Genomic DNA, 12,162 nt, shown 5'->3' with positions numbered 1-12,162 from the left:
GTACTATTTAGATAACAGTCCTATACAAAACTTTTATCGATCCCTCCATTTGTCAATTATCATCCCTCTTTCATCCTTACTCTCTATTACCTTGCATACTTTGGTAAATACTTCATATTTACTTATTTGTGTATATGTTGTACCCCTTTCTTCCAAAAAAATATCAACTCCTGAAAGGACAAGAAATTTATTTTTTTCCTTCAGTCCCCAACACAGTGGGCATGCCCATATTAATGCTTAATAATTTTTTAATAAATTAAAAGTATCACCAACTTTCTGGCTCTCTGAGTTCATAACCTTGACATAATCCATGACTCTTCACTTTCATTTGTGAATATTAAGTCAGATATCTATAATATCACTTTACAAACCTAAAAGCAGTATGTAAGTCACATTATTCCACTCTCACTATATCACACAGCCATAGTGGTACCACCTTCTTTTAGTCCTTTATCACCACTCAGACTGTGGTAATAGTGTCCTAAATCATCTCCTTACTTCTAGTCTCCCTCATCTTCCACAACAACTGCCAAAATAATCTGTTTAATGATCAGCAGGATGATTTCAGAGAGGCCTGGAGAGACTTGCATGAAAAGCTAAGTAAAGTGAAAAGAACCAGGAGAACATTATATATAGCAACAAGATTATACAATAATCGATTCTGATGGACATGGCTCTTCTTAACAAAGAGATGATTCAGGCCAATTCCAATGATCTTATGAGAAAGAGAGCCATCTGCACCCAGAGAGAGGACTATGGAAAATGAATATGGATCACAACATAGTATTTTCACTTTTTTGTTGTTTGCTTGCATTTTGTTTTCTTTCTCATCTTTTTTTTTAGTTTTTAATTTGATATTTCTTGTGCAGCATGATAATTGTAGAAATATGTGTAGAAGAATTACACATGTTTAACATATATTAGATTATTTGCCATCTAGAGGACAGGGTGGAGAGAAGGGAGGAAAAAAATTTGTAATACAAGGTTTTTCAAGGGTGAATGTTGAAAATTACCCATGCATGTTTTGAAAATAAAAAGCTTTATTTAAAAAAAAAAAAATCTGTTTAAAGTACAAGTCTGACCATATTACCATATCAAAAATTTTCTTGGAATTACTGTTTTCCTATAGAATAAAATATAAACTCCTTAACCTACCATTTTAGGGCTTCCCCAATTTGGATCCTACCTATCATTCTAGTTTTGTTTTATATTAATCCCATTTATGTACTTTATATATTCAGGTCAAAATGTATTACCATCACTTCCTTAAACTTAACACTATTTCCCTCCACTATGTATTCACATTCAAGTAATAGATGTTAAGTTTGGTGACCTTCATATATAGTCTACATGAGTACTAAGTGTGTATATGTGTCAACAACAACATGAAACTCTCAAAAAGGATATGTACTGTTAATTCCTTATAAAATGTGAAAATTGAAATCTCTCACTGATTAGCTCTGACCCCCTACCCTCATTTATTAAACAAAGTAGAAAAAAATCTTTTCCCACAGACTTCCCCTCCCTCTTTGTTTGCCTCTGTCTCTCTCCCCCACATGATTGTATGTTTCCGGGGGTGTATATGTGCTGTATATGTATTTACATATTCTTCAGATTCTCTGTATATGTTCTCTTTATATGATTATATATTCTCTATATATGTTCTATATATTTACTTATGTATTCTTTATGTATGTTCCATATATTTATATGTTCTCAATATGTTTTCTATTATATATTCTATATATCTCTCCACATATATACATGCACATATATACATGTGCACACACACATGTATGTATGTATGTATGTATGTATAAAACTCCAATAGTCTAAGCTTAAAACATTAAGGTTACTAACTTCCTAACTATCCTATATATTAACAGTAACAAGAAATGAAGACAAATAATGTCTCACCTGTGAAAAAGTCTCCTTTAAACATCACTGGTCCTGCTGACCTCTTTAAGTATGGAAGCAGAGTCCCAAAATTCAGCTTGCTCTGGATAGCAATCAAAATCCAAGGATTTTCTTCATAATATTTCACAGAAAGATTAAAGTTAAAATAGTTTTCAGGAAAGCAGTTCTCTTAGTTCTTACTCTCTCTTCACACAGTCTTTCTTCAAATACCACAGTTAACTTTCCAGTATGGGAATTAAGCTGCCAGCTTTCTCAAGATTCATTCTCTCTTAAAAATAGCAGTTAAATTGTAACTTCCCAAGATTCTATTGCTTCTTAAAGACATAGCAACAAGAGTCTTTGTAAGAGAAACTATTAAAACTGGTGTTACACTATTTATAATCTTAAAAGGTACTCCCTCTCTGATTTAGGCATGTCATTATGCTTACATTTCTCCAAGACTTTGCTCACACAAAGCTTTCCCTGATCCTCCCTCACTGTATTAGGAATTGAATTTATCTTGTACTTCCCATATATTAGGGAAGGCTCTGGAGATACCTGGTATATGTCTCCATCTCTATACTACATTTCCACAGGGAGTGAAGGCAAAGAGCTTCATACTTCCTTAGGCAGGGAGGCTCTACAAAGTGGTTTTTACAGAAATGTATTGCAGATTCCACATCATTTATGCATCATTTATATTGTTTGATTAGACACATTTCTTGCAAAAATTTATATGAGAAAATTAAAAAGTCAGGGAGTGCGACTTAAAGGAAGAAAAGGGAGGAAGAAGGAAGCAGAGGGGGAAAAATGGTTTTAGAAGTCAGAAGCTCCTAGGCTATCATGATCATCCTTTATAAACCTTATAAACATGAAGGTCTTCTCCACGTGAAGGTTTTTCACTTTTGCTGATATTAGACTTTGGAGGTGTATGTTGCAGCAATGTTGTAAGTACCAAAGCTTTCTCCTATGCTTGCCATGATTTTGATCTTGCTTCCTATGTACTTCAAAAGCCATTTGAGACCTCACCCTTCAGCACAGGAAGAATCAGCAACCAGATCCTGAAGACTCACCAGTCCAGTGTTGATGAACAACCAAGACAAAAGATTCAACACTTTTGTAGTTATCTTATGAGTAAATTGTTAAACCACTGTTTCTTGCTTCCTGAGATTAGAGACTGGGCTGATAGCCAAGTCATGGGGCCAAAAGTCAAGTTTGATTCATAACCTTATATCTTCTGGGGTTTGGGTAACAGGTGCTAAGAATATTTTCTTTTATTTTCTTGATATTTACCTTACATTTCTCTTAGAAGTAAATTACCCCTCTTTGTGTTACTATGATGTAATTAATATGATTAATATTGATTGGTCTTAGAAGGAATCTGAGAGGGAAAATGAGGGTCTGGAGCAGTGATTTTGTTTGTGAGTATGTATATGTTTTGTGTAGATTGACTTACATTTTTTTTCCTTTTGTAATGTTTTATTTAGGCTTTTTCTTATTTAAAGAAAAAATGTAATGCACTTCATGTATTGAGCTCGCCTTTGTAACAAAGAAAAAGAGTTAAGCAAGACCAATCAACACAGTGCATGTAACATTTGGAGTAGTCATTTGAGTATGTAACAATTCTAATGTGATCCCAAAGAGAAGGTATTGTACTCTCTTCCTTCTCTACTAAGAGATTCATTTACAAACTTGGTCCCTTGGTTCAGCTGTCAGACTAGTCCATATTCTAGTTAGGCTTTACCTAGCCTAACTAGGGGTTAGGCTCTACCTCAGAGCATCAAAAAAAATTACTTATAGCTTACATTTTTCTCATATCCATGTTCTCCCCAAAAAGGAGAAAGTAGAAATGTTCTCAGTGTACAGTATAACCAGAAATGGGACACTTATTTATTTTCTCCACACAGAAAGGAGATGGAATCTTATATGCGAAGAAAAGCAAGCAAGCCAGTTAGGCTGGATAGAAGAGGATGAAAAGGGGACTAATGTATAAATAAGATTAGGAAGGTAGGCAGGAACTAAATTGTAAAGAGCTCTAAAAGCCAATGCCTTGAATGAATCTAACATGCTGAATTAAGTGGAATTTGTATTTGTTACCCTCAAGAACCTCTGATGGCTAGTGAGAGCTCTATTACTTTCTCTATAAAGCAGAGCTAAAATAATTTAGAATCTAGAAGTGAACAAGTCTGCTTTGAAATTACCTGGCAGAGGAAATTGACTTGTAGAATATAATACTTTTAAAAGCTAAATGGAAATAAATACTCAATGCTATAATAACTCAATTTATGTAGACCTTAAGGTTTACAAAGCACTTTGATCGAAACAACCTTGTAAGGTAGATAGGGAGGCTATTATTATCATTACCATATGCAAAATGAAATTCAGAGAAGTTGAGTGATTTGACTAAGGCTATATAGCTAGAAAATGGTCATAGTTTTAGAACAAAAGATCCCTACTGGATTTCATCTAATCCAATCCCCCTATTTTACAGATGAGGAAACTGAGGCTAAGAAAGGTTGTAATTTGCAAACCATTCAACAGGTAATAAATGGGAGACCAAAGCTAAAACCTCAGATGAAGTCATCTGACCCTAAACCAAGTATTCTTTCTATCAAACCATTCTCCTTCTTTGACTCTTTTCTAAATGTATTCTACTGTCAGAGTTCTGAATATTGAACACACTTTTAAAAGTTTTGAGGGGCAGCTAGGTGGTACAGTGGATAGAGCACCAGCCCTGAAGTCAGGAAGACCCTAGTTCAAATGTGGCCTCAGACACTTAACACTTCCTGACTGTGTGACCCTGGGTAAGTCACTTGATCCCAATTGCCTCAGCAAAAAAAAAAAAAAAAAAAAGTTTTATTGATAAACTTCTGTTCTTTTGTTGTTTAGTCCATTAATTGTGTTTAACACTTCATGACCCCTAAGAATGATTTGCTATTTCCTGCTCATTTTAAAGATGAGAAAAATAAGGCAGAGTTAAGTAACTTGCCCAGGTTCATGTAGCTAGGAAGTATATGAAGCTGGATTTAAACTCAGCTCTTCCTAACTTTAGGCACTGTGCTCTGTCCACTGTTAAGTGGACAATCCCTAACAGTTAAGTAATAGAGATCTGAACATGAATCATAGGAACTATAACTCCTAAGAGTAAGAATACTTCAAAGTAAACATTGGAATACAAAAGGGACAATTTCACAGAAAGATTTTTCACAGGTTCATCTTCAGTCATTTTTCTTTTGTCTTTCTTTCCTTATTTGCACATGTTGAAAGAAATAAACAAAATATCAAAAATTCTATGTACTGTAATGCAGATAACACATGGATCCTTCAGTTGTCTGTCACCGAATTCCAGCTTCTCTTCAATGAGAAACCATGGAACAACACTTACTGCCTTAAAGTGCACTTGCATATAAAAAGAACTTAATATTTTTGTTTTTTTATTATAGCTTTTTATTTACAAATATATGCATAGGCAATTTTTCAGCAATAACAATTGCAAATCCTTTTGTTCCAACTTTTTCTCTTCTTCCCCCCATCCTTTCCCCCAGATGGCAGGTTGACCAATACATGTTAAATATGTTAACGTATAAGTTAAATACAATATATATACATACATGTCCAAACAGTTATTTTGCTGTATAAAAAGAGTCGGACTTTGAAATAGTGTACAATTAGTCTGTGAAGGAAATAAAAAATGCAGGCGCACAAAAATAGAGGGATTGGGAATTCTATATAGTGGTTCATAGTCATCTCCCAGAGTTCTTTCCCTGGGTGTAATGGTTCAGTTCATTACTGCTCTATTGGAACTGATTTGGTTCATCTCATTGTTGAAGTGGGCCACGTCCATCAGAATTGATCATCATATGGTATTGTTAAAGTAAATAATGATCTTCTGATCCTGCTCATTTCACTCAGCATCAGTTCATGTAAGTCTCTCCAGGCCTTTCTGAAATCATCCTTTTGGTCATTTCTTACAGAACAGTTATATTCCATAATATTCATATACCACAATTTATTCAGCCATTCTCTAATTGATGGGCATCCATTCAGTTTCCAGTTTCTGGCCACTACAAAGAGGGCTGCCACAAACATTTGTGCACATACAGGTCCCTTTCCCTTTTTTAAAATCTCTTTGGGATATAAGCCCAGTAGTAACACTGCTGTCAAAGGGTATGCACAGTTTGATAGCTTTTTGAGCATAAGAACTTAATGTTTTGATGCATTTGTCATGTCAATAAATAAAGAATGGATAAGTTGAATTGTTGACTTCTGGATTCCTTTCTATTTTTTTTACTGCTTGTTTTCACAAATGCCTTGCCCTGAAGGGAGGGAGGCAAGGAGGGACTACAGCTGGCAATTTGTCCTGAAACTAATTCCTGGCCAATTGAGATTTCCCTGCTGCCAAGTTGCTCGTTTGTTTATGTTGGGTTTTTAAAATAACAGAAACATGAAACCAAAGCAACCTTGCCAATGCTTTGGTTACACATTCCCTCAATCTCTCAAAGCTCTCATCTAACTCTCAAGTTAATCATTTTCTTTCATTTTGCCATTCCAAGTTTCAGTTTCTCCTTACTCCCAACTGTTTCCGCTGTGCCTTCTCCATCCCTGAATTGGTATTCAACTCCTTTTGCAAAGGAGATAAGACAAATTCCTATTATCTGTAATTGCAGAGGCATAGAGCACCTATTTTCACATTCTTTCTCGTATTCTAGACACCTAGCACAATTCCTAGTGTATTGCAGACCCTGAACAATTGTGAACACTATCTTAATCTTGGGTTTTCTATTTCACAAAGAGGTAATAAAAGAGTTAGCGCTGGAAGGAGATGTACAGGAGGTATACACATGCTTAGGAAAAGTTGTATTCAAATTAGACTATACCTCTGCATTATGGCTTACAACTGACACTATAAGCAGTGTGATGGATTGGATGAAATTCTAGATTTGGGATCTGAGATCTAGGTTCAAATCCAAATAGTTTTGCAACTATAGGATCATGGCCAAGTCTTAAATTCTCTGAGCCTCAGTTTCTTCACATATAAAAATAGAGATAATAATAGTAGTGATATCATCCTTGAAGTGTTGTTATAAGATTTAAATGAGCTAATGTATGCAAAATATTTTGCAAATTTTGAAGTGCCATATAAATGTCAGTTATTATTATTATTAATTATTGCTTTTTTCTCCATAATCAAGGACATAGAAAAAATCAGTGAGAGTTAGATAAGTTATATTTTATGAAAAAGAGTATCTGAAGGTCAACTAATACAAGTTTCTATTGAACCAAAAATACTCTTCTAGACTCCTGCTGTCTACTGATAAGGTTAACACTAATTCATTGATAATTTTGAATGAGCTGACATTGACCCAATCTAGATTGTTGAGAATACTATAATTCATTTCCAAATGCTTCAGATGTTGTTATTGTTTTTGTCAAAATGCCTTATCACATATTACCCTGCAGCAACCTTTTATCACTATCTTGTCTCACTCTGGCCCTCCTCTTTACCAATGCAAACCTATGTACATGTACAACTGGTTCTATTATTTTACATCTTCTCCAATAGATTGTTCCCTCTATCCTCTTCACACTCTCATTTATCTTCCATTTCTCCTCAACTACTGACTATTTCCCTATTGCCTATAATACTTTAAATGGGATATAGCCCTTCATCTATAAAATGAGCTGGAGGGAAAAAAGGCAAACCACTCCAATATTATTGCCAAGAAAACTCTAAATATGGTCATGAAGAGTAGGACATGACTAATCTACAAAACAGCAATAGTGTCAGATTTATTTACTCCATCAACTCTAACTAACATAAAACTGGAAAAGATCTCAAGAAGCATTGCAATAATAATCTTAGTCAAGCAGTCAATTAGTCAACAAACATTTATTGAGAACATATTATGAGCAAGAATTGTATCAAGCTTTGGGGATAAAAAGAAAGGCAAAAACAATGACCTTGCCCTCAAGAAGTTCATGTTATAATATGGAGGATAACAAGTAAATGACTAGGAATAGGAAAAATACTTTCAAAGTAGATGGAAGGTAATCTCAAAGGGAACATATCAGGGGCTGAGAGGACTAAAAAGATCTTTTGCAAATGGAATTCTGAAAGAAGCCAGCTAAGAGGTAGATAGAGGAGGGAGAGCATTCTAGATATGGGAGGCAACTTATGCAAAATCAGAGTTAGGGGATGTATTATTTAGTCTTATGAGTTATTTTATAACTCTCCCAAGCAGAACTTTAAAGTTTGAAATATGAGGCTCATTTAGATTTTTCTCTTGAAGGGTAAGCTGGTTGTCATTAGGTGGAGAGTATGGTACCAAAGGGCCTTGGAGCCAAGTCCTTTTCCTTTCTGAGAGGGATTAGAGGAGAAAGCTCTCTTAGCCAACCCAATAAGCAGTTAGACAAATTATGTAAAGATCATGACTGTACCCTCTTTCTGGTTGATAAGAGGAGATGAAGAAGTGGAACCCATTCCCATTGACACCTCCCAGGTACAAATGAATGAATAAATGGCCATTTGTCACCACTTATTCATTATTCTTTTAATGTAGAGACACTCTTAAGTATGACTTCACAAGTTTACTTCCTGTTGTACTCACTGAGTACAACAACTGCTACAACAACAATGACCACAAAAACTGAAACTGTTCTTAGACTAAAGATAACAGAGATTCAGGAAATTAGAAGATTTTGACGAGTGGTGTGTCAACCAACATTTTGTCTACTCTACAATTACTTAATTTTTCTGACTGATGCCCAAACTGCAAATGGCAGCTCCAATATTTTAAGATGTCAATGGATGTGTGATATCAGTGATGTGAATATTTCCTCTGATGTTACAGATTGTATGATTTTCCATCCTGTGCAACTTTGATACATGTCATTCCATAATTCTACTGCAAGAAGATCTCCTCAGTATGCTGAAGCTATTCCTTATGAATATGGATACCAATAAAGCGTGTGGTCTGCCCATTGGTTATCTCTTATGTTTTATGTGACAGGCTCATTTTCCAGTAACACTTTTCCTCAATATCATCTTTTACCCCATTTGTGCTGAGTAATTCTTCACTCATCATGTGTTATGGTCTATTCATAACTCTTGTGTATCTCTCCATTGCCCTTCAGGCTATTATCAACTGTGGTATTCCCTGACACAGCTATAGATCACCAAAAGACTATTTTTTTATTGTGCTCTTATTTGGCAGACATGTTAAAAAGTTCATCTCTCATATATCTTTTTGACAATTGATTATAGAAAACTTTTCAACTATAAAAATTATTTATGAGTGTTGAGTAACACTGAGAAATAACAGTGAAATTATATAAGTTCTATGGTTAAATAGAACCAAGAGGGAAGCCACCCACTGGCAACTGACAAAGAAAGACCCAGAATTAGAGAATAAGCTTTTATTTTGTACTATGCATTTGTATGTTCTAGGTGGCTTATTTTGTATGCATTGTGTTTCCAACAAAGGAGACATCCTTTATTTTATCTAAATGAGGGAGTTAGAAATAAAGCAGAACAAAGTACTTGTATTGAGTAAAAAGAAATCTTATTGTATTTTTTTCAGAACATTAAGAGATGTGAAAAAGGTTAATATGGAGAGAGGAAGAAGAATTCAAGAAAGGAAAATTTGAGGAAAATTAGAGAGATATTGGAAAATAAGATTCAAAAAAGGGGGGAAGTGACTTCTAGGAAAGGATTTTTATTATTTGTGTAGATCTTGCTTGATGTGGAACTCCCATTCTTACTCTCTGGGTTAGCTCACTCACCCGACATGGCACTCAAGCTGGCAGATCTGTAGTTTTCAGAGGGGACAATACCCCACAACTATATTTCAAACATCACTGTTCTCAAGATTGTAGGAACAAATTTGGTATTGAGGAATATGCATACTTTTATTTGTTACTGTACCTCCCAAGCCCCAACCAGGATGTTTTTTATTTATACATAATCAGTCATTATAACACCATCAACTGGGTTTTTATTTTATTTTATTTATTTATTTAAAAGTCATATCCACTGTTAAACATAAAACATTTAGTTAATGGCAAATCAAAAGCAATAACAATCATAACATTTACTCATTAGGACATCAAAACAAGAATAGTTACTACATTTATTTATCAGAAGACAAAAGTGAGAATGAATAAAGTTTTGCTAAGTGCTATGTGTCAGGTACTGTGTTAAGTGATAAGCATACAAATATGAAAAAGAAAGAGTTTCTGCACTCAACGAGTTTATTACAATCTAATGAGGAAAGACAACACACAAAAGGAAGCTGGGAAAAGTTGGGAAGATTTGTGATGGATAAATCCAAAGATGTGCAGAGGGAAAATGAAGAGATAACTGGTCAGTATCCCTTTTTAAGTAGTGGTTGGGGGAGAAGCTCTTCTTGTCTTCCCCCATTTCAGAGGGGTACAAAATACAAAAGAGAATAATCAAACATCAGTTACTTAAGAGAAGACAAATGGAGAAATAATGTTTACTTATTTACTTAATAAAAGGTCAGAGCAAGAATCACCAGAAGATGAAATTCTATTCATAAATCTGGCTCGTTATACAACTAAAGCACACAGTATATAGAGGAGAAGATGAATACATGGATCTAGAAACCTCACAAGAAAGCACATGAGTGGGAAAATTTTGCATCATGTGTTCAAGGAAACTCACAGCTCGGGATTACCCCTTACTGTCCCTTCAGGAACAATCTATATGAAGATGAATACATGGATCTAGAAACCTCACAAGAAAGCACATGAGTGGGAAAATTTTGCATCATGTGTTCAAGGAAACTCACAGCTCTGGATTACCCCTTACTGTCCCTTCAGGAACAATCTATATCACACAAAGCTGTTTTTCTGCTAGCTGCTTTCATTCTGATTCTCATCATTCTCTTGCTATTTTTATTCCTGAAGCAATAAAATAATGATAACATGTGCAAAAATATTTGTAGGAGCTCTTTTTGTAGTGGCAAGGAATTAGAAATTGAGGTGATACCCAGAAATTAGACAGTGGCTGAATGAGTTATGAATGTGATGGAATACTATTATTTTATAAGAAATGACGAGCAGGTAGATTTCAGAAAAACCTGTAAAGACTTACATAAACTGATGCTGAGTGAAGTGAGTAGAACTAGGTAAACATACACAGTAACAGCAACATTGTGGGATGATCAGCTATCATAGAATTGGCTCTTCTCAGCATTAAGATGATCCAAGACAATTCCAAGGGACTCATAATGGAAAATGCTGATTACATCAGAACTATGGAGCATGAATGCAGATTAAAGCATTTCATTTTTACTTTTTTGGTTTTTTTTTCTCATAGTTTTCCCTTTAATTATGAGTCCTCCACAACATAACTAATAAGGAAATATGTTTAACATGATTGTACATGTATAACCTATATCAGATTGCTTGCTGAATTGGGGAAGGAGTAGAGAAGAGAGAAAAGGAGAAAAAAATTGTTCAAAATCTAACAAAAATGAATGTTGAAAACTACATGTAATTGGAAAAAAATACTATTTAAAAAATTAAGCAGTAATAAACTTTTTTTTTTCCACAGACACCCTCAGTGGGGCATTGAGAAAAATGTTACGCTTTTTCAGTGAAAAGCATTTTCCTTAAGCCAGAGAAGGCCAAACTTCTCATATCTACAAATGACAAAGGAACTTCCATTTTGTTAAGTAGCTCCAAGCCTATTTTCAAAGCAAAGCATAGCTTCCTGTAAAACAGATACATAGCCTATCTTTTTCCTTCTGTTTTATTGTCTCAAACAAGAAAGCACAACAGAGGGTGTCACAGGCACTCCTGAGAGATTTCCTCTCTCAAAGTTTTTCATGGCAACAGAAAGCAGTAAGATTATTTATCCAAGCAGCAGAATTTAGCTCTGAACCAGTGAGCTTTCACAGCCTTTCTCCAGCCATCAGCTTACAATCAGCAAGTTATCTGCAAAACAGCTACAGAATCCACTATTAATAATTTGAAAAATGCAAATTAAAACAGCTCTACCTCACACCTAGAGGACTAGCAAGGGTGATTTAAAAAAAAAAAAAAAAAAAAGGAAAATAGATGCTAGAAGTGCCATGGGGGAACAGGCACAGGCCATTTTGAAAAGTACGTTGAAACTGTTCCCCCCAAATTACTAAACTGTGTATATCCTTTGACCCATCACCCCAGAGAACTCAAAGAAAGAAAGGACACATCTAAAAATGTTTATGACAACTCTTTTCATAATGACAAAGAGTTGAAAAA

The 12,162-nt window shown here is 34.7% G+C and overlaps 1 protein-coding gene across 1 annotated transcript in view; it reads right to left on the bottom strand.

Moving 5' to 3' along the window:
* TP53BP2 (tumor protein p53 binding protein 2) overlaps positions 1-2,168 on the bottom strand; it is a 75,255-nt gene extending 73,087 nt beyond the window's left edge. The window contains exon 1 of the mRNA XM_031967065.1: positions 1,918-2,168. The gene's annotated coding sequence lies outside the window, so the exon portion shown is untranslated. The remainder of the gene's footprint in view (positions 1-1,917) is intronic.
* Between the last annotated feature and the right edge of the window lie 9,994 nt (positions 2,169-12,162).

The sequence above is a fragment of the Sarcophilus harrisii genome, chromosome 4 (assembly GCF_902635505.1).
Source record: "Sarcophilus harrisii chromosome 4, mSarHar1.11, whole genome shotgun sequence".
In the NCBI taxonomy this organism is placed as follows: domain Eukaryota; kingdom Metazoa; phylum Chordata; class Mammalia; order Dasyuromorphia; family Dasyuridae; genus Sarcophilus; species Sarcophilus harrisii.
Note: the sequence above shows the minus strand (reverse complement) of the source record. Positions and strands in the feature narration are given on the sequence as shown.